Below are 26,056 nucleotides of genomic sequence, written 5' to 3'. Positions count from 1 at the left end.
GTTAAACTTGGCTTCTTACATAAATGAGTATCTAGTCCTACATCCTTGGAATAATTCTTACCATCAGGACTATCCTAAGGCTTATATTAAGGGGAAAAAAATGTTAGATGGTTCCCAAAAGAAGTGGTTTGTGGTTTGGGTATAATTTGCTTAGTATTTGCATATGCCTATTTTGAAAAGACCTAGTGTTTCAAGTTAAAACACTAAGGCTATAAATGAGAGCAGATTTCTTGCTTCATGTTTGGCTGCCATAATTGATACCGATTCCAGAAACGTATAGCCAGAAGTGAGTCAACAGTTAAATGGAACAGAGAAGAGGAAAAAAAAAAAGTCTCAAGAACTCTTCTAAGACAGTAATAGGCCCCATCTGGAATTTTCCTCTCCTCTGTAAGAGCTTTTGCAGTTAGAGTGCAGTGTGGCTGGATGGAGCTCTGGTTTGCATGCTGCCGGCTGAGGGTCACTCCAAGTCCACCCCGTGCTCAGCTATTTCCCTTACTGGCCTTTGAGTTAGAGCATGGAAGACCCCCTGCCAGAATAGAAATGTTTAGACACAGAATTTTATTGCTGAAAGGGATCTTACAGATCATTATACCACAGAGATTCCCAAGCCTTTTCAAGTGTGAGAACCCCTTTTCAATCTCAATGTTTTTTGGATTCCCATGTAGTAGGACTTAAACTTGTAGTATGCATGGATTGAGAAGGTATATAATGACAATATGCCACTATGAGTTCAATAATCATTTGCATGAATTTAAACTTCGTTAATCAGAACAGCAGTTACATAAATTTGAAACAAATAGCTATACCTGTATGAGTGAGACATATCATGTATTTCATCTATAGCCTACTAGGTATACAAATGGATTTGGAGATCCCATGAATTTGGAGGGCCCTGGGGACCTGCACCTTGGAAACCATTGATCTAATCCAGTCTCCTGTTTTAACAGATGAAGATAAATGTGGTTTATGGATATTAAGTGACTTTCTAAGGATACAGCTAGTTGGTGGCAGAGTCCGGTTCATTGACACCTTTTCCACTGTGCCTCAGCTGTCTTAAACTTATCTGAAATTATTATTCATCCAGATCAGCAGAGAGAGGTACTGTAAATGAACTAGCTCAGAGGAAACTATGATTGTGTACCACACACAGGAAAACATGCTCCTGTATATAACAATAACAAAACAGATCAATTAGATTAATTAATTAGTTTGTATATAGAATTAATTAGATTGTATGCAGTTAATTAGATTGTATATAGAATTCTTGCATAACTTGTCTCACTTGACAATTACATATTTCTTGAGGATTGTAAGGAAGTAGAGACCTGTGTTAGGTACTTTATAAACTGTGGAGTGAATATGAAAAATGTTGACTTTCTGGCCACAAATAATAACCCCTCTCAAAAAAAAATGCAGAGGAAGAATTAAAAACCTTAAATATTATGGGTTTTTGGCAATGAACGGGCACAAAAGTCAGCAAGAATGGACATCCTCAACTTCTGCCAAGTCAGGAGGAGCAGTTCTGGCTGCTGAGTTGAGAAGAGAAATGAGAAAAATCACCAGCCAAATAATACATTCTAATACTGGCAGACACAGGAGGGGGAGTGTGTCAGAGATATTAAAAAGCCATTCAGTGTGAGAATGATGCGATTCAGCTGGGGAAAGAAGAAAAGAACAATTGATATTTCCTGGATATTTATTAATGTTTAGATACAAGAGGTTGTACTGAGAGTCGCCAAGTCTTCAGCCTGTTTTCTCTGAGGGCTTGATACGACGTGAAAGATGCTGAACAGAGTGCGGTTCAGATCCGTGCTCTCCCTGGGTGACCCATTTCTGCCAGTACTGCACTGGGTTAGAAAACTTCACGGGTTTCCTAGACTAGCTTTAGGTCTCTTTTGATCTGGATGACCCTTGGGAGTCTGAGTTGGTTTTGATTCCTGTGAAAATTTGGGTCATTTGGGGGTAGATCTTGCCTGGTCCAATCATATCTTTTGTGTGGATATGGTAATAATGAGGGTCCATTCAGTTATAGCCAATAGTGTCTCAAGAAGGTCAAGGCTACTTATCTAGTTATGCTGTGTATCTGTTTTCCATAGATAGAGGATCTATTTCATGAGCAAAGTTTGCCATCTTCATTCCAACCAAATGATCTGAAACTATGAGCTGCAAAAGGAATCTTAAGGGAAAATAGGGCTGAACGTGAGCAAATCCATTCTCACCACCGGAAGCTGTAACTCCACCTGCATTGTCTCTGGGGGACAGCCCATCTGACTGAGTACTTAGAGAAACAGAGTAGATATAACTGATATTGACAGAAAAGTTGTACAAACAGATCGTGATTAATTCTGTAGTCCTTACAGCTGAATATAACAAAGCTGGGGTCCAGGGACTGTTGCTTTGCCTCCATGTTCTCTACCCGCTTGTTCCCGAGACTCTAGGTGTCAGAGGGAGGGAATGGCGTTTGCCATAGAGCAGAACCCTGCCTCTTCTGAGTAACTCGCCTGTTAGCGCTGCAGTGCTGGCAGCGGTCCTGAGAAGGGCTCTGCAACGTGGGCTGGTTAGCAGGAGCATTTTCACTGCAGGCAGGTTCCGTTGCCTTGGTGAAGTCCCCACGCATCTGAAGAGTGGCTCATCTGTTTCCGGCTGGGGATCGCTTGTGCTCACCCAGGCACCCATGAGAAACCTGGGAGACTGGTGAGCAGGTGCTGGCTGAACCGGGAACCTTTAAGAATCAGCCAACAAAATAGATAATTTTACTCAGTACAATTCCAGGAGGACTAAGTTTTGGAGGAAATGCTGTCAGAGAAGCGTTTTCAGTGTCAGGGGCCTAGGGCAGGAATGGTGAGTGGAGAAGGAGGAGGGAAGAGGAAGAACAGAACGAAGCAGTGAGGGGGTGAGTTGGGGGGTGAACGGGCTGAGAGATTCTTAGCACTCGGGTGGAGAGAGTTGTCTAAGAAAGATTTTAAGGATGTAGCCTTTATGATATGCTTGTAAAACCTCTCACCCTGCTGCTTCCTGAAAAATCACAGTAAACATCTACATTGTGCTCTTTCCAGTGTGGGCGTCGGACCCACCTTTGGCTATTGAGCCGTTGAAGTGTGGCTGGTCCGAACTGAGGTGCGCAGCAAGTGTAACATACGCACTGGATTTTTGGCGACTTAGTGTAGAAAAAAGAATGTAAAATATCTATTGCATTGATAATTTTTTACATTGAATACTTGTTGAAACGATAATATTTTTAATATATTGGGTTAAAGTATATCATTAATGTTAATTTTACCTGTTTCTTTTTACTTAAAAAAATGTGTCTATTAGAACGCTTAAAACATAACGTGACTGATGTTATATTTCTACTGGATAGCACTAATCTACATGATTCTTCAAAGCTACTGGAGTTAGATTTGTGTTTATTTTGGGTTGGTATGGGTGGTGCTACAGGGTTGTACAAGCAGACACTCACACCCTTGTCTGTTGATGGCCAAAACGGAAGGGAGGGTCAGACTTGATAAATCTCAGGCTCCAGAAGGAGCATTGGTCAGCAGGCTTTGGTAAGTACATCTGAGTGCCGAGACCTGCAGACATTTGGAAAGATTCAGAGTCAGAGAAATATCTGGGAGAAATGGGGCCTGACTTAAATATATCGAAAGGAGACCAAGTTTTCCTACAAGAACAGAACTGGTATTAACAGAGAAACCTCAGAGGGCAAAGATGGGAAACAGTGGGGATGGGAGAGAAGGTGCAGCCTTCTTTGCGAGTGTGTCATGCCTCAGTAAGACGGGAATAAAGACACAGACCTACTAGAGAATGGACTTGAGGACACGGGGAGGGGGAAGGATAAGCTGGGACAAAGTGAGAAAGTGGCATGGACATATATACACTACCAAATATAAAATAGATAGCTAGTGGGAAGCAGCCGCATAGCCCAGGGAGATCAGCTCAGTGCTTTGTGACCACCTAGAGGGGTGGGATAGGGAGGGTGGGAGGGAGATGCAAGTGGAAGGAGATATGAGGACATATGTGTACGTATAGCTGATTCACTTTGTTATAAAGCAGAAACTAACACACCATTGTAAAGCAATTATACTCCAATAAAGATGTTTAAAAAAAAACAAAAACAAGAATGCCTGATGCCTGGGAGGGAGGAGAAAGAGGAAAAGAAGAAAGGACGGAGGGGAGAGAGGAGAAGGAAGGAAATAGAACTGAATTGAGAAAAATAGCCACGCAAGGCTAGACGTGGTTCGTGTGGTCCCTGATAGATCTTGTGAGTTTGAAACAGCTTGAGAAATGACCACTCCGAGGAGCAGAAATCCTCTGTAAAACCCCCACAAGTAAAGAAAAACAGGTTTCCTGAATGTTCAGTAGCAGCAGTCGTGAATCTATTTATTTGAGAAACGGCTTTGAAGCTGCCCCAATTCTTTGTTAAGACAAGACTGGGGAGAAAGGAGTATTTGCATAAGTGATGAGGTGAAAGGGCTTCTGGCGTCCTCAAGGTTGAATGCTTCCCAGGGATACGTCCTTTAGCGCCCTCCATAGGAGGGCAGGGAGTCCCTGGCTGCATCCCTGGCACAGTGTTATTCTGTAGCGGTGTGTATATATATCGCTCAACTATTTGGAGCGACTGGGCCCTTCAAGTAACCAGAATAACATCCTTCATTTCACTTCACGGCCAGCAAAGACACTCATTCCAAAGAGTTAGTAGAAACACGTAAAACCCTTCAGTGGAGTACAGCCTCTGCTCTGGGTCTGAACAAGTTCAGTCCAATTTCTCATCCCATAACTCCTGCGTCTATGGAGCCAGGCAGTTAAAATGAATGACCCGAGGCGCTGCAAGGGTCTGAAGTGCCTCACAAATCATCAGAGAAAGACTAAATTATGTCCTGAGCTTACCAAAGCCAAAAAGTGAACTAATAATATATTTTAGAAACAGTTGCTCCAAGAGCTGAAACTGAAAACATGGTGATGTTTAACTCCAATTTAATGGGAACATCCAAGTAATTAAAAGGCCCCACTCTTAAAGCTTTCTGGTTGATTGAAGGTGCTTTGCATATTGGAAACAGGTATGAAAAGCTTTTATGTGTTAAGGGTTCTCTGAGGCAAAATTGTTAACACTACCCACCTGGTGGACCACCTGCATCGGTTTAGCTAGAACTAGTTAGAAATGCAAATTCTCAGGGCCCACCCCCAAATCTGCATGTTATCAACATCTTTAGGGGATTCTAGGCACACTGAAGTTTGAGAAGCACGGGCCTAGGGGACTAGTGTGTCTCTTGGAAAGGAAGGAACACCCTTTCCTTGAACAGGGCCTCTGGGGACCACAGGTAATCCTTATTTTATGTTCTAGGCACTGGGCTAAGAACTTTACACAACTTACCTCATTTTAATCCTTCAGCAGTTCTAAGGAGGCAGTATTAGAATTAATGCCACTTTACAGATAAGGAAACTGAGATATAAAATCATTAAGCAATTTGCCCAAACCCACATGCCCTAAGTAGGAGAACCGGGATTTACATCTAGGCTGCCACTCTTTGGCAGGACGTGATTCAGTCTTTTTCACTTGGGTTTTCTTTTTTTTTTTCTTTTTTTTTTTTGCGGTACACGGGCCTCTCACTGTTGCGGCCTCTCCCGTTGTGGAGCACAGGCTCCGGACACGCAGGCTCAGCAGCCATGGCTCACGGGCCCAGCTGCTCTGCGGCATGTGGGATCCTCCTGGACCGGGGCATGAACCCGCGTCCCCTGCATCGGCAGGCGGACCCCCAACCACTGCGCCATCAGGGAAGCCCTTCATTTGGGTTTTGAGCCATCTACAAGATGGGCAGATAGGGAGTTCTGTGGGTCCTGCCCACATGGGTTTGCTTTGTCCTTTCCAAAAAGCCTGGGATTTCCTGCTTAAAAGTCCCACAGAATCTAGATGGTGGAGTGACTTCCCCAGATCACATAGTTAATGGCATAATCCTGGCTGGAGTGCAGGCTCTCTGACCTTTCATCTCATATGTTACAATAAAAAAAAAAACAAAAAGCAAAACTGAGACCATAAAATTGAACTGAAATACCGTCTTTTAGGAATAATGTCTGTTAAATTTGGAGGTTTACTCTTACATGACTCAAGATAGCTCAAGGAAAGGGGACTTATTTAAAAGTGGGGGTGGAGGGAGTCAGTGACACCCCTCCTTTCACCCATCGCAGTCTCTTGAAGCACACGTTCTGTTTCTCTGTTCTCTTCCTCTCCCTTCTGCAGGCAAGGCTGTCTCCACTACTCCTCTGCTTATGGGTGAATGAAAATGGCCACCCCAGCCCTGATTGGACAACATCCTTCATTTCACACGTCAGCAATCATGTGAGCATGGTTTTGTGTCTCTTATTTCTAATTCTCCAGTCAGAGGATTCTAAGCTATTCACTGATCTCTCCTATTAATCAGCCAAGTCAAGTTGTTATTAAAATAAAGGCAAGAAGGCTACCCCTTTCAGTAGGGGCATGGGGGTAATTCCAAATAATGGATTGTAGAGTAGGCAACCCTGCCCAAATGTTCTACTACATTTAAAAAAAAAATAAGATCATACCTCTTGTAGCTTTTTTTTTTTTTTTTTTTACTATTTTGCCAAAATACTTCCCTGCCTATAAATAATATCGTACCTCCTCAGTTTTTGTGATGGTGATACAATCGGCATATCCACTGTGTATGGCTCTGCCTCGGTTTGCTCAACCAGTTGCTGTTGGTGGGTTTTCTTTCCTCCAGGTATTTGCCAATATAGTCAATGTTGTAATGAACAACTTTGTCATAAATCTTTGTGCCCAGTCTTAGTTCTTTTTTTAGGATAAATTCTTAAAAGGCAAAACTGCTATGTGAAGAAGTGTGGCCATTTTTAAGGCTTTAGAAAGAAATACATACCCCAGTTACCTTCTGGAAAAGCTGTCCCAGTTCAGACTCCTACCGGCAAGGGAGTAAACCTTCCCACAACCTCACCAGCACTGGGGATTATTCTTTTTTATCTTTGCCAATTTTATAGGTAAAAATTGAGCTCATTGTTCTTTTAATTTGTGTTCTGGCTGAGGTGGAGCAATTTTTTCACATGTTCACTGGCCTTTTGTATTTCTGGTTTTGCAACATATGTCTTTTGAAAACCTCAGCTGCGCTTTACACAGGAAAAAGATTTTGGCAGTTGTTATTAAATGTCTGCTTGTTCCTTATTCTAGTGGCGTCCTTTATTTGATTACCCCAACCTGAAGGTAAACCAGCATCGCGTTATTAGGATAATAGTATTTGAGTCTTCAAACAACATGTAAAGCTAAGCCTTTAGTTTATTACACTGTCCTTTATGAAGATGTTCTAGGAGAGGCGAATCGATCTTCCAAGCTATGTGATAAAATGTCTGAGACCAGAATACCTAGTTGGCTGAAATGGTGGGATAGGGGTAAAGTGAGAATATGAAAGATGTCAAAGCAGTTGGAGTTCTTAAGGGAAGAGAGTTTTTCATACTATCCTGATCTCTAAGGAGGGGGAGAGGAATCTGTATGGGAAGTTGACTGTTTCTTTTTCATCCTTGCTTTACATCCAGCATTGAAAGGATGGACCCCTATCTCCTGTTCAAGTTGAAGCGTGGGTAGTTTTGAGCCTCACGGTTACTTCCTGGGACTTTGAAAATGATTCAGGATAGAAGACTCCCAAGAGATCAGATTGAGGTGACAGTAGGCTCATTGAGAATCACAGGTCAAGACATTCTGAGGAATGCGGGATGGTGGAGCTTGGCTACACGGGTCAGAGATGTCCTTCTGTGTAGGCAGTCGCCTCTGGTTTGATTCGACAGGGTTTCCCAAGCTTCCCTCATGATAATGATCACCTGATGTATTCACTAAAAACATTCCAGGCCCACTTATTCAGACTCTTCAGGCAAGGGCCTGATGATTCTACCATTAGAGAAATTTGGAAAACACAAATTCAGAGGTTCTGCGGGAAGGCCTTTTATAGCAGATAGCTTTTAGGATGTCCATTCAGCCTATATGATAGCCACCAATACAGTACAATACAATTCCCTACCCCTAGGTCGGACCTTAGTTCTCATGGTTGGGCTTTGTCATACCCATGTCCCTGGCTGCAAAGGAAGCCAGGCTGTGCCAGTCAGATTTTCTCTTTGTAAATTAAAAATGGTATTTAGAGGTAGCCAGTCTGTCTCTAGAACTGCAATATGGAATCTCAAGAGCATGGGGCAGCTATATTCTGCCATGTGGATGAAGAAGCTGTTAAGATGGTATACAGGAAGACAGAAGAATGAAACACAGATGCCCTCTTGGCTTGCAGTAGCTTGACTTGCTTTCAATAACATGTATCGCTACTAAAACACTCTAATATAAAAAAAAATGATCTGCATGTAACTAAAACCTTTACCTTGAACATCAAGTGAAGTTAATGGGTCTTCTATTTTGTTTTATTTTTTAAATTAATTATTTAAAAAATTTTGCATTTTATTTTATTTTTTATACAGCAGGTTCTTATTAGCCATCAGTTTTATACACATCAGTGTATACATGTCAATCCCAATCGCCCAACTCATCACACCCCCACCCCCACCCCCTGCCGCTTCCCCCCTTGGTATCCATACGTTTGTTCTCTACATCTGTGTCTCTATTTCTGCCTTGCAAACAGGTTCATCTATACCATTTTTCTACGTTCAACATATATGCGTTAATATACTATATTTGTTTTTCTCTCTCTGACTTACTTCACTCTCTATGACAGTCTCTAGATCCATCCACGTCTCTACAAATGACCCAATTTCGTTCCTTTTTATGGCTGAGTAATATTCCATTGTATATATGTACCACATCTTCTTTATCCATTCCTCTGTCAATGGGCATTTAGGTTGCTTCCATGACCTGGCTGTTGTAAATAGTGCTGCAATGAACACTGGGGTGCATGTGTCTTTTTGAATTATGGTTTTCTCTGGGTATATGCCCAGTAGTGGGATTGCTGGGTCATGTGGTAATTCTATTTTTAGTTTTTTAAGGAAGCTCCATACTCTTCTCCATACTGGCTGTATCAATTTCCATTCCCACCAACCGTGCAAGAGGGTTCCCTTTTCTCCACATCCTCTCCAGCATTTGTTGTTTGTAGATTTTCTGATGATGCCCATTCTAACTGGTGTGAGGTGATACCTCATTGTAGTTTTGATTTGCATTTCTCTAATAATTAGTGATGTTGAGCAGCTTTTCATGTGCTTCTTAGCCATCTGTATGTCTTCTTTGGAGAAATGTCTATTTAGGTCTTCTGCCCATTTTTGGGTTGGGTTGTTTGTTTTCTGAATATTGACCTGCATGAGCTGTTTATATATTTTGGAGATTAATCCTTTGTCTGTGGATTCGTTTGCAAATATTTTCTCCCATTCTGAGGGTTGTCTTTTTGTCTTGTTTATGGTTTCCTTTGCTGTGCAAAAGCTTTTAAGTTTCTTTAGGTCCCATTTGTTTATATTTGTTTTTATTTCCATTACTCTAGGAGGTGGATCAAAAAGGATCCTGCTGGGACTTATGTTAAAGAGTGTTCTTCTTATGTTTTCCTCTAAGAGTTTTATAGTGTCCGGTCTTACATTTAGGCCTCTAATCCATTTTGAGTTTATTTTTGTGTATGGTGTTAGGGAGTGTTATAATTTCATTCTTTTACATGTAGCTGTCCAGTTTTCCCAGCACCACTTATTGAAGAGACTGTCTTTCTCCATTGTATATCCTTGCCTCCTTTGTCATAGATCAGTTGACCATAGGTGCGTGGGTTTACCTCTGGGCTTTCTATCTTGTTCCATTGATCTATGTTTCTGTTTTTGTTCCAGTACCATATTGTCTTGATTACTGTAGCTTTGTAGTGTAGTCTGAAGTCAGGGAGTCTGATTCCTCCAACTCCGCTTTTTTCCCTCAAGACTGCTTTGGCTATTCGGGGTCTTTTGTGTCTCCATACAAATTTTAAGATTTTTTGTTCTAGTTCCGTAAAAAATGCCATTGGTAATTTGATAGGGATTGCATTGAATCTGTAGATTGCTTTGGGTAGTAGAGTCATTTTCACAATGTTGATTCTTCCAATCCAAGAACATGGTATATCTCTCCATCTGTTGGTATCATCTTTAATTTCTTTCATCAGTGTCTTATAGTTTTCTGCATACAGGTCTTTTGTCTCCCTAGGTAGGTTTATTCCTAGGTATTTGATTCTTTTTGTTGCAGTGGTAAATGGAAGTGTTTCCTTAATTTCTCTTTCAGATTTTTCATCATTAGTGTATAGGAATGCAAGAGATTTCTGTGCATTAATTTTGTATCCTGCAACTTTACCAAATTCATTGATTAGCTCTAGTAGTTTTCTGGTGGCATCTTTAGGATTCTCTATGTATAGTATCATGTCATCTGCAAACAGTGACAGTTTTACTTCTTCTTTTCCAATTTGTATTCCTTTTATTTCTTTTTCTTCTCTGATTGCTGTGGCTAGGACTTCTAAAACAATGTTGAATAATAGTGGTGAGAGTGGACATCCTTGTCTTTTTCCTGATCTTAGAGGAAATACTTTCAGTTTTTCACCATTGAGAATGATGTTTGCTGTGGGTTTGTCGTATATGGCCTTTATTATGTTGAGGTAGGTTCCCTCTATGCCCACTTTCTGGAGAGTTTTTATCATAAATCGGTGTTGAATTTTGTCAAAAGCTTTTTCTGCATCTATTGAGATGATCATATGGTTTTTATAATTCACTTTGTTAATAATGGTGTATCACATTGATTGATTTGCGTATGTTGAAGAATCCTTGCATCCCTGGGATAAATCCCACTTGATCATGGTGTATGATCCTTTTAATGTGTTGTTGGATTCTGTTTGCTAGTATTTTGTTGAGGATTTTTGCATCTATATTCATCAGTGATACTGGTCTGTAATTTTCTTTTTTTGTAGTATCTTTTTCTGGTTTTGGTGTCAGGGTGATGGTGGCCTCATAGAATGAGTTTGAGAGTGTTCTTTCCTCTGAAATTTTTTGGAAGAGTTTGAGAAGGATGGGTGTTAGCTCTTCTGTAAATGTTTCATAGAATTCACCTGGGAGGCCATCTGGTCCTAGACTTCTGTTTGTTGGAAGATTTTTAACCACAGTTTCAATTTCATGAATTGTGATTGGCCTGTTCATATTTTCTATTTCTTCCTGGTTCAGTCTTGGGAAGTTATACCTTTCTAAGAATTTGTCCATTTCTTCCAGGTTGTCCATTTTATTGGCATAGAGTTGCTTGTAGTAGTCTCTTAGGATGCTTTGTATTTCTGCAGCGTCTGTTGTAACTTCTTTTTCATTTTTAATTTTATTGATTTGAATCCTCTCCCTTTTTTTCTTGCCGAGTCTGGCTAATGGTTTATCAATTTTGTTTATCTTCTCAAAGAACTAGCTTTTAGTTTTATTGATCTTTGCTATTGTTTTCTTAGTTTCCATTTCATTTATTTCTGCTCTAATCTTTATGATTTCTTTCCTTCTGCTAACTTTGGGTTTTGTTTGTTCTTCTTTCTCTAGATCCTTTAGGTGTAAGGTTAGATTGTTTATTTGAGATTTTTTTGTTTCTTGATGTAGGCTTGTATAGCTATAAACTTCCCTCTTAGAACTGCTTTTGCTGCATCCCATAGGCTTGGGATTGTCGTGTTTTCATTTGTCTCTAGGTATTTTTTGATTTCTTCTTTGATTTCTTCAGTGATCTCTTGGTTATTTAGTAACGTATTGTTTAGCCTCCATGTGTTTGTGTTTTTTACATTTTTCCCCCTCTAATTCATTTCTAATCTCATAGTGTTATGGTCAGAAAAGATGCTTGAAATGATTTCAATTTTCTTAAATGTACTGAGGCTTGATTTCGGACCCAAGATATGTTCTATCCTGGAGAATGTTCCATGCGCACTTGAGAAGAAAGTGTAAACTGCTGTTTTTGGATGGAATGTCCTATAAATATCAATTAAATCTATCTGGTCTATTGTGTCATTTAAAGCTTCTGTTTCCTTATTTATTTTCATTTCGGATGATCTGTCCATTGGTGTAAGTGAGGTGTTAAAGTCCCCCACAATTATTGTGTTACTGTCGATTTCCTCTTTTATAGCTGTTAGCAGTTGCCTTATGTTGAGGTGCTCCTATGTTGGGTGCATATATATTTTTAATTGTTATATCTTCTTCTTGGATTGATCCCTTGATCACTATGTAGTGTCCTTCCTTGTCTCTTGTAACATTCTTTATTTTACAGTCTATTTTATCTGATATGAGTATTGCTACTCCAGTTTTCTTTTGATTTCCATATGCATGTAATATCTTTTTCCATCCCCTCACTTTCAGTGTGTATGTGTCCCTAGGTCTGAAGTGGGTCTCTTGTAGACAGCATATATATGGGTCTTATTTTTGTATCCATTCAGCAAGCCTGTGTCTTTTGTTTGGAGCATTTAATCCATTCACGTTTAAGGTGATTATCGATATGTATGTTCCTATGACCATTTTCTTAATTGTTTTGGGTTTGTTTTTGTAGGTCCTTTTCTTCTCTTGTGTTTCCCACTTAGAGAAGTTCCTTTAGCATTTGTTGTAGAGCTGGTTTGGTGGTGCTGAATTCTCTTAGCTTTTGCTTGTCTGTAAAGCTTTTGATTTCTCCATAGAATCTGAATGAGATCCTTGCTGGGTGGAGTAATCTTGGTTGTAGGTTCTTCCATTTCATCACTTTAAGTATATCATGCCACTCCCTCTGGCTTGTAGAGTTTCTGCTGAGAAATCAGCTGTTAACCTTATGGGAGTTCCCTTGTATGTTATTTGTCATTTTTCCCTTGCTGCTTTCAATAATTTTTCTTTGTCTTTAATTTTTGGCAATTTGATTACTATGTGTCTCAGCGTGTTTCTCCTTGGGTTTATCCTGTATGGGACTCACTGCGCTTCCTGGACTTGGGTGGCTATTTCCTTTCCCATGTTAGGGAAGTTTTCGACTATAATCTCTTCAAATATTTTCTCGGGTCCTTTCTCTCTCTCTTCTTCTTCTGGGACCCCTATAATGCGAATGTTGTTGCATTTAATGTTGTCCCAGAGGTCTCTCAGGCTGTCTTCATTTCTTTTCATTCTTTTTTCTTTATTCTCTTCCACAGCAGTGAATTCCACCATTCTGTCTTCCAGGTCACTTATCTGTTCTTCTGCCTCAGTTATTCTGCTATTGATTCCTTTTAGTGTAGTTTTCATTTCAGTTATTGTATTGTTCATCTCTGTTTGTTCTTTAATTCTTCTGGGTCTTTGTTCAACATTTCTTGCATCTTCTCGATCTTGGCCTCCATTCTTTTTCTGAGGTCCTGGGTCATCTTCAGTATCATTATTCTGAATTCTTTTTCTGGAAGGTTGCTTATCTCCGCTTCATTTAGTTGTCTTCCTGGGATTTTATCTTGTTCCTTCATCTGGTACATAGCCCTCTGCCTTTTCATCTTGTCTATCTTTCTGTGAATGTGGTTTTCGTTCCACAGGCTGCAGGATTGTAGTTCTTCTTGCTTCTGCTGTCTGCCCTCTGGTGGATGAGGCTATCCAAGAGGATTGTGCACGTTTCCTGATGGGACAGACTCTGGGTCTTCTATTTTAAAAATGAAAATTATTCTGGAAAGATTAGGGCTATCAAAAATACATAATTTAATGTAAATTACTTTAACCGGATTACTGCAAACTCTGGGAACAGGAGTGTTATTTTTAGGGAAGAGGGTGGGGAGTGGGCCATGAAGGTGATGTGAGGAGAGGCAAAATAGGTGAAGAGTCACAGCAGTGGTTTTAGAGACTAACAAGGGAGCATGGAGCCTGGATATGGTCATTTCTATGTGGTGTTTACACATTTTCCCCGTGTGCTGGAGAGTGTGCAGGTATTTCCAATCTAGGCTGATCTAACCACCAGTGTGAATGTCAGGTGGCATTTAGGATCTGTCAGTTTCAGTTTTTGCTGCTGTAAGTAATACCTGGTTAGGATTCTCGAACTGAAGATTAAAAACATGAGTGGGTTATTTGAAGACAACACAGTGTGCTTAGTAGAGTTGATTTAGTGTTCATTCAACTAGTCAACTCATTACACAGGTAGTTATGTTTAGCTCTTTCTCATCACACAAGGGCAAGACAAATTTTTCCTCTCTAACTCTCAGGGCTGAGTGCATATCTCTTCTGGGTGTCTTGATCCATTTTTCCCTTTTGTTCATGATTAAAGGTCTATGGACTCCTTCAGGAAGTTGTCTCAGAATTCCATTAGCATCACAGTTTCTAGACTTTCCTACCAGGTCAGTAACTTGTTAAAAGCTCACCTTCTGGTTCCTGAGATTTCTCTTTGGCTTTCTGCACATTTGGTCCTCATCCATTCTACTATCTCCTGTTTTTCCCACTATTTTCCTATTTTTATTTCATGTGTGTAGCTGGAAGGGGAGCTCCATATCTCCCAGGAAGGCTTGCTGTTGAAGAGGGAAATATCTGACTTCCCAGGAGCTTAAGGTTCTTCATATTCTTTTAAAACAAGCCCCAACATGGGACTTCCCGGGTGGTCCAGTGGTTAAGGCTCTGCGCTTCCACTGCAGTGGCTGGTGGGGCGGGGTGTGGGTTTAATCCCTGGTCAGGGAATTAAGATCCTGCATGCCAGTGGTGTGGCTGAAAAGAAAAGGAAAAAAACAAAAAAACGCAACCCATGGAAGGAGGAAAAGCCACTGAGCTTTGAAGACATTGGCAAACCTTTCAGGATCTGAGGCACTGCTGCCTTTAACCCTTTATTGCCACATCAATGATTCATTTTGTTGTTTTAAGGACCTCCCTTCCTTTGCTAGGGAGGTACTTTTGCATTTCACTCTAAGTTCCCCAGAAAGCTACAAATGTGAGCTTAATCTAGGTTGTTTGATGCAATTATAATTTTATCTGATGGTCTGGGTGATACGTTTAGAAAAGGAGTATCTGAGGGCTGGTCCTGGAGGTCCAGTTCTAGGTCCCTGGCTGAGTTCACAAGGAAAACACATCGCAAGGAGGACATATCTGATCTCTGGGAGCCAAAAGGACCCTAAGGTTACATTCTGCCTGAGAATGGCTGGCTGTGGCTCCCTGATGCTCTTCAGCTGTGGGCTGGGAAGGCATACTAGAATGAAGCTAAGAAAATCTGTGCTTTCTTGAGAGCTTCTTTTTTTAAAATTTTTTTTAAAAATTAAAAAAAAATTTTAATTGAAGTATAGTTGGTTTACAACGTTGTGTTAGTTTCTGGTGTACAGTAAGGTGATTCAGTTTTGTGTGTGTGTGTGTGTGTGTGTGTGTGTGTATATATGTATATTCTTTTTCAGATTCTTTTCCATTATAGGTTATTACATGATACTGAATATGGTTCCCTGTGCTATACAGTAGGACCTTTTTGTTTATCTGTTTTATATACAGTAGTGTGTATCTGTTAATCCCAAGCTCCTAATTTATCCCTCCCCCGCTTCCCCTCTGGTAACCATAAGCTTGTTTTCTATGTCTGTGAGTCTGTTTCTGTTTTGTGAATAAGGTCATTTGTATCTTTTTTAGATTCCACACATAAGGGATATCCTATGACCTTTGTCTTGACACCTTCTTAAGGAAGGGGTGTAACAATATGGAGATTTGCATGTGTAATAAATTTTTATTAACTCTTATGTCAGTTTTCAGAGTACTTTGCAAATGCGAACTCCCAGCTCTCACTGTGCATGATTTTTCTCATTTATGGCTGGGCAAACAGAAGCATAAAGAGCAGCAATGACTGGTCTGAGATCACCGAGTTAGTGAAACAGGCAGAGCTCATAGACTAATTATCTCTTACTGCACCTCTTGCCCAGCCAGTCACCCTCACCCTTAGTCTTCCCTGACAGCTGCCATCCACAGCTCCTTAGGAAAAGGGAAATTCAAGCACAGATGAAGGAAAAGGAAATTGTTTCAGTCCAGTGTTCTCTTAACATTTAATTCAAACCTGTGCTGTTGGACTAGCAGCCCCCATGTGATTTAACATAGTGACGATTAAGTCTAAAGAGAAAAGTATATGTACAGTAAACTAACACTGATGCATTTTGGGGGAGAGAACTGCTGACTCGCGAAATACACATTTATTTCCACCACGTGGCTATAGTGACTGCTATTTGTTTCTTTCTGTTCACTCAGGGATTAAATTGAGTTTAAGCAGCCTGGAACAGTTTGATGCCTTCTCCTTTCAGCCATGGCAAGTGCCAGGTGGCCTGCCTCTAGAATCTGACATCCTGTTGGTGAGGATAGCGACCCACAACTGAGATCCTTTGGCTTTCTTTAGGCCCATCTACGAGAAATAAATCAGAATGATGCAGAGCTAAGAGCATGAACTTGGGCCACAAATGGTCTTAGGTCCGAATTCTGTCAGTAATGGTGTGACTGGGTCCTCTGTGAGAATTGTCTTTCAGGTCATGATTACATAGCATATGATAGGTGGGTAATAATAATGATAGTAGTAATAGTAATTGTTATTAAAGCAGCCACCATTAAATGAGTACTTACTACACACCAACCACTGTGCTAAGTGGTCTCAATCTTGACAACAGCAATGGGAAACGGGTACTGCTAATAAATGTATACTTAATGTCAGTTGCTCTTTTCCTTGACTAAGTAGGTATTTACTGAGCATTGGATACGTGCAGACATCATACTAGGTGTTGGTGATTTAGCATTAAATGGGTCGTGATACCACCTCTCAAGGAGTTCTTGTACTCTTGGGGGAATGGGGAAGAAGACAAAGGAAATACGAAATGATAAGGACTATCGGGGGTATGATGGGAGCAAATGGAGGGGAGAATATGAAACAAAGTAGGAGTTAGGGAAGGTTGAACCTTCAGGGTTCTGTGGCTCGGGAGATAGCTGGACTGCTAAGGTCATGGACTTCTGAGTTCAAGTCCAGCGCCCTCTACTAATCCTTCCCTCCTAGATGAGTGTCATCACTAAGACAAGACTCTGGGAAGCTTCTTCCCAAGGAAAGGATTACTTTAAGGAAAAAAAACAAGAACCTTTACTGTGAAAGTTTTCAAATTCACAAAAACAGAGAGAACAGAATAATAGACTCTTTTACTCATCCTCCACATTCAGTAATCATCAACATTTTGCCACATAAGCTACGTGCAAAGGACACTTTTACTGGGGGGCTCTGCGGGTGATTCCGAAGAGACTATATAAATCCTTTGTCCATTTCCCCTTGTCCTATATCCATAAACTGGATCTTCTCTCCTCCCTCCGTTGTGAAGACACCCCTTGATTCTAACAGGAGAGTGAGTGTCGGGCCTGTGATCCAACCTCCATCACTGCTGGAGTAGGACAGCCCCACATATATGCTGGAATAGCATCTCCTTTTAAACAAAGACAGGATTATTATTGCAGTAGTCAGATTTTGCACATACGCACTTTTTTTTTAAACATCAGTCATAATGCCTGGTTTGGTGAACAATGCCTTAATCATCACATGGTCGGTGTAGTAAGACCATCTTTAGCAAATGGATTGGACACAATAGACATCTTGGTTAAGATGCTAGACCTCACTGGGTGACTATTGTCACCCACATCTATTATGTGGCAATCATCTGGTGAATGCTAGATCTGACTGTGAAAATAGATTTGCACTTTGTCTTTTTTTTTTCCTCCTTATTCTCCATCAGTCCCAGCCCCTGGAAAGGAGTCTGTCTCAGGCAGCATGCTCTGAGTAGCGATTTTGAAGGCAGGGGAAAGAAAAAACCAAAAACCAAAAATGAGTGCTTAGACTACTAACCCATGGAATTTATTTTGTGGTGCATATTTTCGATTACAAAAGAACTGATTGAGCTTATGAAACAAGACTAAGTCATATCTGGAAGGGAAATTCTCTCTAGCATTCAGTAAAGAGATTGATTGGGTTTACCAAAGTTAGAATAAGGCTGCTTTTGTTAAAAAGGAAGTGATTAGGTACAGGGGAAATCATTTTGGATTGTCAGATAAGAGTCTTAATTTCAATTCCCAGGTTCTGCTTTGATGAACCAGGCTATATTTGGCAAGGCATCTCACACCTCTGGTCTCAGTTTCCTTATCTGTAAAATACAGGTAAGGGTTTAATGATCTTCTTAGTCTCTGATATGTTGGGACTTTAAGAGGGTTTAATGCAATGCAGTGGTTAAAAGCAAGTCTTTAGGAGTTGGATAAAGCTGGGTTTCAGGCCTATGTCAGCTGCCTGTTAGCTGTGTGATCTTAAAAAATTCACTTAACCTTTCTGTTCTCCATCTTCACAGTTTGTAAAACTAGTACAGTAGTAATAGTTCAGCCAAGAACTATTAGATCAAATGTATTGTGCTTCACATAGTTCCTGGCACACTTAAACCCAATAAATGGGATTTCTTCCTATTGTGTGCTCTTGTTACCTAAATAATCAGAGATCCAGGAAGAAAAACAAAGCCCTCAACAAAATTTTACTGGAAAATGAAGCAAGATCCCTGTCCCCAGCTAGCAATATTTTCACCAGTACTTTGCTCTGATTCAGTGCTAGCATGCATGAAGATGCGTTATGAGCTCAGTGCCGTGTCTGTGGTTCATTTCTAATTTCATTCATTTAAACAACCAGCCAGCATTCACCCAGTGCCCTCTAGGTTCTTGGGATCCTACTGGCCTTGAGGATGAAAAGGCAAATGTACCATCTTCCCTGCTATCACGGGGCTTACAGTAGAGAGGGCAGAGGTATTATCAATACAAAAGTAATATAAGTATTATCAATACTTATATCAATATAAGCAATATTATCGCATTACTTTCTTCACCAGCTCTTTCTTTCTTTGTGCTTTCTGGAAATTCTTTCAGATTTGGAACTCAGAGGCCGATGCCCATTTTAAGTTTGCCTTAAAGTCAGATTTCTCTGTGATCTGAAGTTCAGATGCCTCACTGGGTATCTTCTCAAACCACATAACTTCAGATTCTCTGTGTTGAAGTCTGTTATCGGTTCAATTCTTCTCTTTCTAAAAAGAGTTAAGAATATTTGAAACAAACTGGGAAAGTGTCCAGGTGTTTGTACAGCTATTTGAAACAAACAAGCAAACAAAACAAGAAGAGTGAGTAGCCCGGTTCCACTTTAAAAAATAATAACCTTAGTTAACTTCTGCTGAGTCCTCTTTATAATATAAACAGGCAGTGCTTGAAGCAATTTGTATATAATCATTTATTAATCCTCACAACAGCCGTGGTAAATAGATTCGAGGATAATTCCCGTTTTGCTGGTGAGAAAAACTGAGGGACAGACAGGTTGAGTCAGTTGCTAGTCAGACAACTAGTATGTGGCTAAATGGGGATTTAATCTTACCGTCTGACCCCAGAACGAGGCACATATCCAGTGGTTTCTGAATGGCACAAGATACTTGTAATAATTTTCTATTGTTTTATTAAATATTGAGCTCAAGAAAATTAAATCACAGGGGACTGCAAATATAATTCAAACTTTTATTAAATGTCAGAATATCAGATATTTGGATGCACTTTACTTCTGGGCAGTGATCCCGGTTTGAAGCATATATTTAAGTATTTGCTGCTGTGATTATTGCATTGATTTATAGTGGCAAATCAGATTACACAGTGAGGAGGATTAAGTTACTGACACACACTTTGGGGAGGACACCTTTTGATCTTGGTTTGGGAGTTCAGATGTTCCCTTATAAGGAGCAGGCCTTCTCCTTGTCTATTTCCTTTGAACTATCTGCTCTATGGAGAGAGTTGTCATTTAACTTGAACTTGTGAGTTCTGAAAGGGACACTTATTCTTTTTCCTTCTGCAAGATGCATGCCACCAGAAATAAATGCTCTTGGTTTGTAAGTTTAGAGCTGCTATCATAACCACTTTTTGTTTAGTTTGGAAAACTCCAATCTGCTACCTACTCCATCTTCTTTTTTCTTCCTAAAAGTTCTTTCAAACATAATTCTTTTAGTGGAATAAAAGATTTTTTTTCTGTCTTAATATACTATAAATAGTCATCTTTTTTTTTAAATTGGGGTATAGTTGCTTTACAATGTTGTGTTTCTGCTGTACAACGAAGTGAATCAGCTCTATGTATAACTATATCCCCTCCCTCTTGGACCTCCCTCCCCACCCCCCATCCCACCACTCTAGGTCACCACAGAGCACCGAGCTGAGCTCCCTGTGCTATACAGCAGGTTCCCACCAGCTATCTACTTTACACATGGTAATGGATATATGTCAATCCCAATCTCCCAATTCATCTCCCGTCTCCTCCCCCCAACCCATGTCTACATGTCTGTTCTTTACGTCTGTGTCTCTATTCCTGCAAATAGGTTCATCTGTACCATTTTTCTAGATTCCACATATATGCGTTAATATACGATATTCGTTTTTCTCTTTCTGACTCACTTCACTCTGTATGACAGACTCTAGGTCCATCCATGTCTCTACAAATGACCCAGTTTCGTTCCTTTTTATGGCTAATATTCCATATTATATATATGTACCACATCTTCTTTATCCATTCATCTGTCAGTGGACACTTAGGTTGCTTCCATGTCCTGGCTATTGTAAATAGAGCTGCAATGACCATTGTGGTACATGACTCTTTTTTTTTTTTTTTTTTGCTGATTCACTTTTTTTTTTAACATCTTTATTGGAGTATAATTGCTTTACAATGGTGTGTTAGTTTCTGCTTTATAAGAAAGTGAATCAGCTATACATATACATATATCCCCATATCTCTTCCCTCTTGCGTCTCCCTCCCTCCCACCCTTCCTATCCCACCCCTCTAGGTGGTCACAAAGCACAGAGCTGATCTCCCTGTGCTATGCAGCTGCTTCCCACTAGCTATCTATTTTACATTTGGTAGTGTATATATGTCCATGCCACTCTCTCACTTCATCCCAGCTTAACCTTCCCCCTCCCTGTGTCCTCAAGTCCATTCTCTACATCTGCTTCTTTATTCCTGTCCTGCTCCTAGGTTCATCAGAACCATTTTTTTTTTTAGATTCCATATATATGTGTTAGCATATGGTATTTGTTTTTCTCTTTCTGACTTACTTCACTCTGTATGACAGACTCTAGGTCCATCCACCTCACTACAAATAACTCCATTTCTTTTTATGGCTGAGTAATACTCCATTGTATATATGTGCCACATCTTCTTTATCCATTCATCTGTCGATGGACACTTAGGTTGCTTCCATGACCTGGCTATTGTAAATAGAGCTACAGTGAACATTGTGGTACATGACTCTTTTTGAATTATGGTTTTCTCAGTAGTGGGATTGCTGGGTCATATGGTAGCTCTACTTTTAGTTTTTTAAGGAACCTCCATACTGTTCTCCATAGTGGCTGTATCAATTTACATTCCCACCAACAGTGCAAGAGGGTTCCCTTTTTCCACACCCTCTCCAGCGTTTATTGTTTGTAGATTTTTTGATGATGACCATTCTGACCGGTGTGAGGTGATACCTCTTTGTAGTTTGATTTGCATTTCTCTAATGATTAGTGATGTTGAGCATCTTTTCATGTGCCTCTTGGTCACCTGTATGTCTTCTTTGGAGAAATGTCTATTTAGGTGTTCTGCCCATTTTTTGATTGGGCTGTTTGGGTTTTTTTGATACTGAGTTGCATGAGCTGTTTATATATTTTGGAGATTAATCCTTTGTCAGTTACTTCGTTTACAAATATTTTCCCCCATTCTGAGGGTTGTCTTTTACAGCTACACGTAAAAGAATGAAATTAGAACACTCCCTAACACCATACACAAAAATAAACTCAAAATGGATTAGAGACCTAAATGTAAGACCAGACACTATAAAACTCTTAGAGGAAAACATAGGAAGAACACTCTTTGACATAAATCCCAGCAGGATCTTTTTTGACCTACCTCCTAGAGTAATGGAAATAAAACCCAAAATAAACAAATGGGACCTAAAGAAACTGCAATAGTCATCTTTTAAGTCTGCATCTCCTCCAAGAGGCATCTAGATCACTTGCTTCTTGGACCGTCTTTATTCCTCTGACTTCACCCTCCATAACTCCTGAAAGCTGGCCTTAAAAATGGCCCTAATTCCAACTTCCTTTCCACCTCAGTTCCAGAATCAATCCTGGCAGGAAGTGTATCAGTCTCACCTCTGGGATTAGTTCACATTCCCGGCCTGGGCACCCAGTGACACGGTGGGCCCCATGCTCTTCCTCGTCACCCAATCCTGATAGCAGCCTCTTACCTGACATTGCAGTTGAGCCTGCCCTAAGACTCTCTTGCTACTGTGTTCCTCCCTTTGGGCTGAAACTCTGCATATCCACAAACTGTGAACTGCGCCTGACCTCATTATGCCCTTGGATAATTATGCCTCGAGACTGAGTCTGACTCTCTCCGCCCAGAGCCGAGGGCAAAGCATAAGCTGGGAATGCTGGGCTGAACGCTCTGGTTGCCTGTGGGGGCAGTTATAGGAGTGAGTGCCGAGGATAGGCTCAAGGGGCCGCGATGCCCGAGATTCTAGAAAAGGAGTTGAAGCATCACTAAACGAGGAAGGAGAAACATCATGAGCTTAGAGTTGAAGGGGTACATTATTGTACAAAAGAACAGGTGGACAGAGGTGCCCAGACTGAAACTGGGGCTGAAATGAACGGTTGGCTAGCACAGAGGCCAGGCAGGGCACTAGGTGAGGGATGGTGGTAGAAAGGACGAGTCCTGTGGGCCCTGTGACCCTTTTGTATGGCAGGCAGTGTACCTGTCAGGATGGGCTCAGGACCTTCAATTGTGCAGCTGGCCCGGCGTGTACTCTGGTTCAGGATGCCCATTCCTGCCTGCTCTTGGCTGCCAAGGCCTCAGCAAGCCTCCTGCCTGCCCGAGTCTGGGCTCTGTCCCATTTTCAGTTTAATAGAATTGATGTTACTCAGCGCTCCCAGGACACATGGCATTGCCCTGTTTGGCTCTGGTCCTGATTTCAACAGAAGGGGAAAAGAAAAGAGGGCTGCCAACAAGGCCATTTCCTTCAACTCTAAGTCCCACTGTGCCCCCGGCTTCTTATGAGTGACAAGCCTGAAGGATTCTGAGTAGCATTTTTCAATTAAAGTGTTTCATTTTATGTTTGTCTATCATAGAACATAAATAGTGGAGGGAAGAGATCATCTCTAATTAAAGTCAGCAAGTGTTTATCAAATGTCTATTAGTTATTGGTCTTACTTGTATCCCTAACCTTGTTATAAAAGTCACAGAGGCAAAAATGATACAAAATATGGTTCTAGACTTCAGGGGCTTACCCAGAAATCATTATGAATTAAAGTCTTTAATGTATATAGAAGTCTAACTACTATCACAATATGATTTATGGGTTTAGATATACCATGACTCAAATTATACCAACCAAAAAGAAACCACACAGAGAAACTTTGTTGTAATCTTGCTTTCTAGCACCAGTCTCTAAAGGAATTCTAACTTTAAGCCCCAAAGTTCCAAGAGTCCCTTTGTTATAACTAGTAATAAAATCTCTCTCTCTCTCTCTCTCTCTTTCTCTCTCTCTCTCTCTCTCTCTCTCTCTCTCTCTCACACACACACACACACACACACACTTCCACCTTGCAGTGTTACTAGCAAGTCAGATCGGCCATAATGCTGGCCAATGAATAGCTCCTGCCTGGCTGGCTGATCAGCCCATACATTGTTTGGCAAATTGGATCAAGCCACAGAAAAGTAGCCTCAGATAAAGTGAGCGATTTAACATAATTTACTTTCTCATAGTGGGAGGCTCTGTTTAATTTTCACACCCCTGTGTCTGATGTCTTTTCATGAAATATAGTAGTCTACTTCTCAAAACTTCCCTGCTGGTGAAAAGCATGCATTTATTTTTTAAAATACATTCTTAATTTCTGGTCCATAGGAATAAACCATGCCTCTGGGAAAGAAGTGCATTGCATGGATACACTTTGTGAAGGTAAACACACAGAGTCTTCCTACTTTCTGTTAATTAACGATAGTGATGCCAAGTTTTTATAGGAAACCAATTTTGCTTTTAAACACCAGGGAGATCTTTGAGCGTAAGAAACATTTCAATTTAGGAAAACTGTAGCATGCCCCAAAGTCCAAATGTAGCAGGTGAATTACAGTTGGTATAGAAAATTAGATGCATCAGGAATTGTTCCATGAATGTTCAGTAAATACAACTGGACCACTGAAGGCATTTTCTCAAAGCTGAAGACAACTCCAAAAGTTGGGATTTGTTCCAGCATTTTCCCAAGAGTTGGAGTTCACATGCATGGACTGGGACTGTGGGAGCTGAGAAAGGCCGTAGTAGTGAACAGCCCACTGGGTAGAACCATGCCCTGGGCGGGCCAGGGCTTTGCCAGACTGATGAAGCATGGATATTCCTTGTCTCCAAATGGAGACCAAGTCTGACCTTTTTGGAGGATGGGAGTTTCAGCTTCCTCTTGTTTCTATTCATTAGGAAGTTATTTATGAATGTCCACTAACTGTGACATGACCTCCTTGGTGTATTTAAAGCAACCCTAGGCTGGTGTTGTCAAAAGTTTCATTGTACACACAGATGCTGCAAGTCAGCAGGAGCGCAGAGTTTGACAGGGTGAGCGGCAAACGATGCGAGGGCTGAGTCACTGCAGAGCATGCCACACGACCCCTCTCATGTAACGGGTTCTGTTCTCGTGCCCTTACTGACTGCCCCATCTAGACTCGTCTGCCTTGGACTCTGCACCATCGTCTGCCTGGAAGCATAGTTGGTGATAAAGAATGGTGAAAGTGAGGACAGTTACTTAAAGTGGAAACCCCCAAGTCTAGGTCCTCTGAGCCCCCATAAAGGTGTCTGCACTTTGACTTCCAGGAATCAGTTCTACAGAAATACTCAAACAAGTGTCTACAAGTCCATCCGCAATGAAGACACGTACAAGAATGACAAATTGGAAACAACCTAAATGGGAGGGGGGCCATCAATTATGGTATTATTTATGCAATGGAATATAATGTAGCTGTGAAAACAGCCAGGCAGCTTTATGTGAATAAAGCTGCCCACTGTAGATTGCTGAGGAAAAAACTATCTGTCTAATCTATCTATCTATCTATCTATCTATCTATCTATCTATCTATCATGATCCCATTTCTGTGTTTAAAAAATTATGTGTGTGTAGCAGTGCTGCCCTGGGGGACTGGAATTGGGAGAGCTGAGGGAAGGATCATCACTGGCTTTCTACATTTCTGTTTTACTGGGAAGTTTGCAGTTAACATGTATTATTTTTGTAACTAAATATATATTTGCAAAAAGGAGATTAAATAATTTAAAAGCTTTTCAGTCAAGATGCCCAGAGTAATCCTGGGATTACACAGTAGCCAAAAAGAATAAATCCATAATTATAAACAGAGGTTCCATCATTGCTCCAGGCTCTTGAATGAAGCATTTCATCCGAGTGTATTTCTAGGAATATGTGTTCTGTCTTTTAAGAGAAGGTGCAACTATAAGTCCAAGTTGTTTATTGGCCTGACCCCTTTGTTCTAACAGCTTAGTGATACTATTAATAACATTCATTATTCATTTCCTATTTTATGGTTTACAAAGCACTTTTCACGTCTTGAATAATACAACAAAGCTGTGAAGGGGTACTAGTATCCTTGTTTTCAGAAAAAGTAATTGGGGTTCAGGGAAATTTGGAGATATGCTCTAAATCACACAATTAGGGCAGAACTGCAGTAGGAGTCAAATAGGGATTCTATCCCCAGTTAGCCATTAATTCTAGAAGTCACTGTTTTTCTAGGTCTCAGATTCCTCAACTATGCAACTGGGACGGTGAAGTTCTCCAAGTATAAAAGTATACAATTGTTTAAGTGAAACCAAGTAGGTCCTTCCTATCTAACACCCTGCAATTAACTTTGGGACAATTCTATGGATGTGTTTAAAGATACATTGTAAAGACATGGCAGTCATTCTTTCTATTAGCACATTTAGGTGTGAAGTTAAAGGCTGTATATTTGTGAAGTGATTCAAAGGACAAATTATTGCAGATTGGTTGGAAGGAACCCAAGGTGATATGGTCACATCCCTGCCATGACCCTCCATCCCAGGTGGCACAGATGGTCCTGGCCCACCAGAGGTGAATTGTAGTT

At 40.7% G+C, this 26,056-nt stretch overlaps 1 protein-coding gene across 1 annotated transcript in view; it reads left to right on the top strand.

The window, feature by feature from the left end:
• Nucleotides 1-213: 213 nt before the first annotated feature.
• The window catches only part of TMEM178A (transmembrane protein 178A), a 92,472-nt gene continuing 66,629 nt past the window's right edge, over nucleotides 214-26,056 (top strand). Inside the window, exons 1-2 of the mRNA XM_049695830.1 lie at nucleotides 214-2,893; nucleotides 6,236-6,334. The gene's annotated coding sequence lies outside the window, so the exon portion shown is untranslated. The remainder of the gene's footprint in view (nucleotides 2,894-6,235; nucleotides 6,335-26,056) is intronic.

This window comes from Orcinus orca, chromosome 13, assembly GCF_937001465.1.
Source record: "Orcinus orca chromosome 13, mOrcOrc1.1, whole genome shotgun sequence".
In the NCBI taxonomy this organism is placed as follows: domain Eukaryota; kingdom Metazoa; phylum Chordata; class Mammalia; order Artiodactyla; family Delphinidae; genus Orcinus; species Orcinus orca.
The sequence above is the reverse complement of the archived record's forward strand: the minus strand, read 5'-3'. Positions and strand labels throughout refer to the sequence as shown.